This window comes from Elephantulus edwardii, unplaced genomic scaffold (assembly GCF_000299155.1).
Source record: "Elephantulus edwardii isolate Elephantulus edwardi_28Jun2011 unplaced genomic scaffold, EleEdw1.0 scaffold00213, whole genome shotgun sequence".
Taxonomy (NCBI): Eukaryota; Metazoa; Chordata; class Mammalia; order Macroscelidea; family Macroscelididae; genus Elephantulus; species Elephantulus edwardii.
The window spans coordinates 3687002-3694588 of NW_006399963.1; the positions used below are offsets into that span (position 1 = coordinate 3687002).

Consider the following 7587-nt stretch of genomic DNA (forward strand, 5'->3'; position numbering starts at 1 on the left):
CATTGAACAGTAATTTTCAATGATTATTCTCAGTGGTTTGAGAGTGTTCAGTTATATAATGATGTTGTTGTCAGGTGCCATCAAGTCAAGTACATAGTAAAGTACATAGACAGTGAAAGAACAATGGATATGAACCTTGCGCCATTCTCATCATCTCTGATATACTTGAGCCCATTGTTGTAGTCACCGTGTCAGTCCATGTTATTCAGGGTCTTCCTCTCTTTTGCTGATTCTCCGTTTTTCTGAGCATGATGTCTTTTTTCAAGGATTTGCCACTTCTAAAAAATATGCCCAAAGTATATGAGATGAAGCTTCTTCATCCTCACCACTAAGGAGCACCCTGGTTGCACTTTTTCCAACACACACTTTGTTCTTTCCATAATCTGTGGATATTGAGTATTCTCCAAAGTTATAGCTCAAAGATGTCAATTATTCTGTCATCTTTGTTGTTACTGTTGTTGTCAAGTACAACTGAGTTGGAACCAACACATAGCTGGTCCTCCAGAGAGCTTTCAGAGGCAATAAATCACAGGGGAGTTGATTGCCCATCTTTCTCCTGTGGAGTAGCTGGTGGATTCGAACCATGTGCCTTTATGTTGACAGTACAGCTCCTTACCACTAGGCCACAAGAGCATCTACCTGTCACCCTTGTTGTGCCATCAAGACAACTACGACTCATAGTGGCCCTATGCATGGTATCTTTGAACCCTGCTCTATCCTGAGCCAATCTCACTGTCTCTGACATACTTTACCCTCATTACCCCAGCTATTCTGTCAATTCTTTTCATCTGGAGTTTTCTCCTGAGTTATTCCTTCACCCTTCCGAGCATGATATCCTTCTGCAAAGACTGGTCACTCATGGCTACATGCCCAAAATATGTGAGACACAGTCTCAAAATTCTTGCCTCCAGGGAACAACTTGGTTTCACCCTCTCCAAGACAGACCTGTTAGTTCTCTTGACAGTCCATGATATGACACCACAACTCAAAGGCATAAATTCTTCTTCTGTTTGCGTTGGTTATTGTCCAGTTCTCTGATGCATAGCAAGGAATTGCATAGAACATGGCCTGGATCAGGCACACCTTAGTCTCTAGACTTAGTCTAGTCTCTAGACTAAGGTCAGAGTCTTAGTCATTGCCACCCTTAGTCATTGTTAAATTAACTTTCAAATGCATGATGCAACTTAGTCTTTAAAATGTCATTGCTTTTTAGTCCTTTGTCAAGGTCCTTCACAGCAGATTTTTCCATTGCAACATGCTTTCTGATTTCTTGACTCCTGATTTCAAGAATTTTGATTGTAGATCCAAGCAAGATGAAATCTTGACGACATCAGTCTTTTCTCCATCTATCATGATCTTGCCTATTGGCCAAGAGGTGAGGATTTTTGTATTCTTGATGTTGAGATGTAATCCATATTGAACACTGTTGTCTTTGATCTTTTGTAACAGGTGTATCCAAGTCACATTCAGCAAGCAAGGTTGTGTCATCTACGTAATGCATACTAATAATGAGTCTTCCTCTGATCCTGATGCCACATTTCTCTTCATAAAATTCAGCTTCTCAGATTATTTGCTCAGCATTACAGACTGAACAGGTATAGAGAAAAGATAAGCTCTGGTACACAACTTTCTTGATTTTTAAACATGTAGTGTTCCCTTGCTCTGTTTGGACAACAACCTCTTGATCTAGGTATAGGTTTTGCATGAGCACAGTTAAGTGTTCTATAATTCCCATTCTGCTCAATGTTAGCTACAAATTTTTTATGATCCACACAATCAAATGCCTATGCATAGTCAATAAATCCCAAATAGACATTCTTCTGGCATTCTTTGCTTTTGGCTATGACCCATCTGACAGCATCAGCAATGATATCCCTGGTGCCATTGCCTCTTCTAAATCTGCCTTGAACTTCTGGAAGTTTTTTGTTGATAAAAAGAGATGATCTGCTTGAGTCCACCCCCAAGGTCTCGCAGAAGAAAGGCTTGGTGATCTACATACACAGAATCAAAGCGTGCTCCTTAGGGAGAAACCTCAACCTGGCAATTGTATCTGCCTCAAAGTAGAACTGTGTTCCAAAGTATTTTCAGTGGCTCAGTTTTGGAAATAGATCAACAAAACTTTCTTCTAAGGCACCTATGAATAGACTCAAACCCTCAACCTTTCTGTTAAATTGTTTAGTACATTGACTTTTCACACAAGACATAAAAATTCAGCTGTGGTGCTCTAGTTGGGAAACTGAGTGTTTTCCTTCTGTATGAGCATATAAGTCCTTCCTCATATTGCCTCAAGGCTTGTATGTGACCACTCTTTGGTTCAATCCATGCAAGCTGCAAGGTGAGTGGTTTTGCAAGGGGTGCAATGCACTTAGACTGCAGTGAGTGCAATGCACTTAGATTGCAACGAAAATGGCTACCGTCTTGTGTTAGGCAGCCCCCATGGATGCCCTTGTGAGTGTGTTATACCTTCATTCTGGCACTAGTGAATGAACTTCTTACTTATCTTGTTTTTTATACTTGGCTCTCAGAATGGAAGAAGCTTATAGAAATAGTGTGATGGTTTTTAAGAACCTGAGGAATTTGATGAAAGAGAAAATATGGGCAGAACATTCACTCAAACTCACCACGTGAGGTCTCACACTGGGTGAAGATGAGCAATAGTCTACCTTGAACTTCTGTAGACTCATTGAAAAGCGGAAACCAGCAACAGTGGGAGAGCATTGGCGTCCATCGCAAATTTAAAAGTATTTCTTTTATGCCAAATAGAGATGTGGTGGCTCAGCAGGTGCCTGTGTGATCTTCTCAAGAGGGGACAGAGGAGATGGAGCGAGTGCTTGCTGAGTGGAACTCCCAAACCTTGTGCCCTTGTCTGCCTCCTGGAAGATTACTCTTCCCTGGGCCTTAGCCTCTTTGAGCAGCAGTTCTCTTTACCCCACAGAACTCATTACAGGTCTTGTGATGTATCAGCTGCTTTACTAACATATTGCCATTGACTTATTTTCAATTTCTGTTGACCCCATTTGTATTAGAGTAGAACGCCAAGGGGTTTTCTTTTCCTTCAATTAGTCATTTGCATTTTGTTTTTCAATATTACTTATAATTGTGTAATGCCGTTACTTATGATATCCAACTGAAACCTCACTGTATCCTCCCTGTCCCTTCTCCTTACCCATCCATTTGTTAATCTCTGTCCCCTCTTAGCTCCCTTCCAGTCCATGCCTATCAGTTCTCCGTAATTGTTTCTGTCTATGCATAAACCTTAAACTCCATTTTTTTATCTTTTCCCCTTTTCCCTATCTGGTCAGTTATGCATTTCCTGTTCCAGAGTGTTAATTGTAAAACATACATTGTCTGATTGTCCATTCATTTCAGGTTGACTTTCCCTTCACCATTCTTTTCTTGGTCTCCCTGTCCCTTCTCTTAGTAACTACTCTATAACAGTGGTCTACAGCATTTGCTTTTTTGTAACCCTTTTGTTATTTCACTCAACAAAAGTGTCCTCTAGACTCATGAGTTCTTTGTTGTTTTTCAATGCTATGTTATGTTCCATTGTGTGACTATATTACAGTTTCTCTGTCCCTTTATTTGTTGATGAGCACTTGGGCTGCATCCACTTCTTTGATATTTGATATTGTAAGTAATGCTGCAATAAACATTGGTATGCATACATCTGTTAGTGCCACAGCTCTGATTTCTTTAGGGTATATTCTCAGTAGTGGAAGAGGTGCATCAAATGGGATTTTTGTACCTTTTCTAATGGTTGTGTCATTTTACATTCCCATCAGCAATGCCTGAGAATCCCAGCCTCTTTTCCTCTTCACCAGCATTTGCTTGCTGTCCTGTTGAAATTTACTATTATTGCTTAGGTGAAATGACAACTTAATGTTGTTTTGATTTGCATTTCTCATCTACAGCCATACCACCCTGATCATACCCAATCTTGTCTGAATTGTATTTCTCTGGTGGCCTAACACGCAAATCCACTAGCTGCTCCACAGAGAAAGATGAGCAATCTCCTGTGTGAGTTACATAGAGCCTCTGAAAACCTGCTAGAGGGTCATCTCTGAATTGGTTCCAACTCGACAGCACATGACAACAACAACAACAATAGTAGCGAGTGATCATGAGCATTCCATCATGTATTTTCTGGCCATCTGAATGAATATCTTCTTTGGTGAAGAGTCTTTATATATATTCTACCCATTTTGTAATTGATATCTTTTTCTAGTTAAGGAGCTGGAGTATTCTGTAATTTTAGATTATTTTTCCCAGTCTGTGAGCTTTCTTTGCACCCTATTAGAGAAGTATTTTGATGCACATATTTTTTTTGAAGGCCTGTCTCATTCATCTATTTTATCCTTGATGATTGTGCATTTTTGGCTATTTAGATGTTTTCCTTTTCCTTTAATTATCTTTTCTTTCTTGAGTGAACATAAAAATCATGTTTATTACGCCATTGTATTATTCAATACAATAACTTTAAAATTTTCTTTTTCCATAGCTATATAATCTGAATAAGTAGCTTGCTATCCAAGACACCTTTATAAGTATTATAGTATAAAATGGTGGTAGTGTTTATAAAGAACACATCATCAATCACAAAGAAATTAATAAGGACAAAATCAAGACTGGTGTGCAGAGTGGCTCTAAGTGAGTTGTTGACCCACTTCTCATGCAGAAGGGATTAAGAACAAAAAATAATTTAGAAAATCAAGACACCTATAACAAACTCCTATATAAGGCCAAACATGTAAACTATTAATAACACATGCTACTCAAAAGTGAGAGGTTTTAAAACACAGCATAAATTGATTGAGTGAATCTTCTTCTTTTTTACAAAATACAACTTTTTTCCAAGTGGGAACAGGATAATCCCTTCACATTCCTTTACTTCCTGAATTAGTAGATGCTTCACAACAGTTGTATATCAATGTCTCAAGACAAATATTCCATTATTGTCTCAACAGTTGCTGTTGATGCATAAAAATCCACCAAGAAATATCTTCCTCGTATGTGCATTTGATTGTGGGAGGACATCTTGTAAGGAAGTGCCCATTAAAGTTTTTCTAAAATTTTAAGTGCTCAACAGGTTTTTCTAGTTCCTCACTATGGTTCCTCTGTCCATCAAGATTTCCGTCTTACTCTTCAAAGCAGCAGCAGTCTCTGGCCACTACATGGCTTTCAGGGTCAAAGCGAGCTCATAGTGGGGGTATGCCAAATGCGGGGCACATACTCTAGACCCAGCAGAGGTAAAAGGCTTAAAGTGCAGGAAAATGCCAGGCTGTTGTGCTCAAGGGTTCCTAGGTATCATTGCATGCTGTGGCTGCCTTCTCTACTGATATTCATAGTTTTTGGTTTCACTCCTATGTCCTTGAGCCTAAAACACTTGACCTTGAATTGGTTTTTGTAAATGGTGAAAAATGTGGATTTTGTTTCTGTTTTCTGAAGCTAGATGTCTGATTTTGCCAACACCATTTCTTTAAAAGGCTGTTGTTTCTCTGCTTAATGGGCTCCATCTTCTTGTCAAAGATCTCTTGGCCACAAGTAGATAAATTGATTTCTTGGTTCTCAATTCTGTTCAGTGTGTCTGAGTGTCAGTGGCTGAACCAGTACTATACTATTTTGATTACTATGATTGTGTAGTAGATTTTGAGATCATAATGTGTGATGCCTCTTGATTATTCTTTTTTAGTATAGATTTGTTTATTCAATGTCTCTTTCTTTCCAAATAAAGCTTAAAATTACCTTTTCCATCTCCATGAGGAATATTATAAAAATCTGCATTGAGATTGCATTGAACCTGTAGTTTGCTTTTAATAGAACTGCCATTTTCAAATATTGAGTCTTCCTATCCATGAATATGGTATATTTCCCCATTTAACTAGGTCTCTTTTTGTTTCTTGCACTAATGTTTCATAGTTTTCTTTGTATAGATCTTTTGTGTCTCAAGTATTATTTCATCTTGTAGTTGGTTACTGTAAGTGGTATTGTTTTTATTTATTTTTTCATATTTTTTAATTAATTTAGAGGAATTCCCAAAAACTCAGCAATAAAACTGTTAGACCCAGTGTTAGATCCAGTAGACCAATTCAGCAGAGTGGAAGTATAGACATAGAGTTTTCAGAAGCTGTGGGACTCTAACCACAATCTGAAAATGCCCTCAATAGTGCCAAGCTCTTTCTTGTGAGAAAACCACAGTCCTTGTCCTCTCACAGTAGTTGAACAGAACATGATGATACCCAGATTCCCTAAAAACTCAAAACTCCCCTAGTACCACAATAAAAGTTTTCTCAGGGAGGCTTTGTCTCCCTAAGAAATGAAATTGCATTTATGGTGATGGACTGATGAAAAGGGAACTTGGGGCTAAAACCACATGGAGACCTTTGGGTATTTTCATAAGTGAAAAATAATAATGTGCAAAGATAATCCTAAATTCTCTAGGGCAGAACTACTAGCTCTCTCCTCACTTAAAATAAAGACAATGTTTGTTCAAGGTAGTCATCTGTGCTTATGATGCACATGCAGACACTTCATTGAAGCTGTATCCTGAGTTGTTCCTGAAGCACAGCCTGCAGCTTCCTTGATAAAAGCTCATAACTGTGAAAAAAATATTTCATCTTTTGCTCTCTGATGTCCAATGATTCCTTAATTATATTCCAAATGACCATATGTATCTGAGTTTATTTTTGTGTTGTTAAGTACAATCGAGTCGTAAGTGACGCATAGCGACCATATGAACGAAAGTCCTCGACAGTTGCATGACTTTAATCCTTTCTCCATGATCGTAGGGTTTCCTGAGCCAAGCTATTTACTGAAGTGGATGCCACTCCTGCTTTTAAGCTTTTTTTAGCCAGGGAGCACCACCAAACACTGTCCACCATGGGTAACCATTACTGCATTTGACACTTCAGAGTTTATCTTTAGTCGAAGTATTTTGTTCTATTGACCAGTATCTTCATGGGTCAATCTCATGTTATTTCAAGGAGCCTCAGTCATGTAGTAGGTTAGGCAGTGAACCACTAACTAAAAAAGTTCAGAAGCTGAGGCAATTGATTTATCGAAAAACTTATAGTCTTAGAAACCCTTTGTGACAATTCCCCTCTCTTCTATAGACTCACTGTGAGATGAAATTTACTTCAGTCCATGACTGTAGCTTTAGTTTTTTTATTCGATGTTCTAGAATTGGTAAGATTTTGGTTTTACTGCATTATTCCTTTCTTTCTTTGCTTAATTATTAAATTTTATTAATTTCAATGAACATTTACGGAGATTTTGGGTTTTCATTCATTCATTGTTGCACTATTTTCTCTACCCTCCTATCTCCATACCTTTTCAAACTATATGCAGAACAGATTATCCAGGAGGCTGGGCTCTATGAGGAGAAATGTGGGGTCAAGAATGGTGGACGATTTATCAACAATCTGCGTTATGTGGATGACACAACCCTGCTTGCTGAAACTGAAGAAGACCTGAAGCACCTGCTACAGAGTGTCAAGGACTGCAGCCTCCAATATGGATTGAGGCTCAATGTCAAGAAGACAAAGATTCTCACCACTGGACCAATTGGCAGCATCAGGATGGATGGTGAAG

General features: G+C 38.5%; 1 pseudogene; it reads right to left on the bottom strand.

Moving 5' to 3' along the window:
- Positions 1-4768: 4768 nt before the first annotated feature.
- LOC102871026 lies at positions 4769-6777 on the bottom strand (annotated as a pseudogene).
- Between the last annotated feature and the right edge of the window lie 810 nt (positions 6778-7587).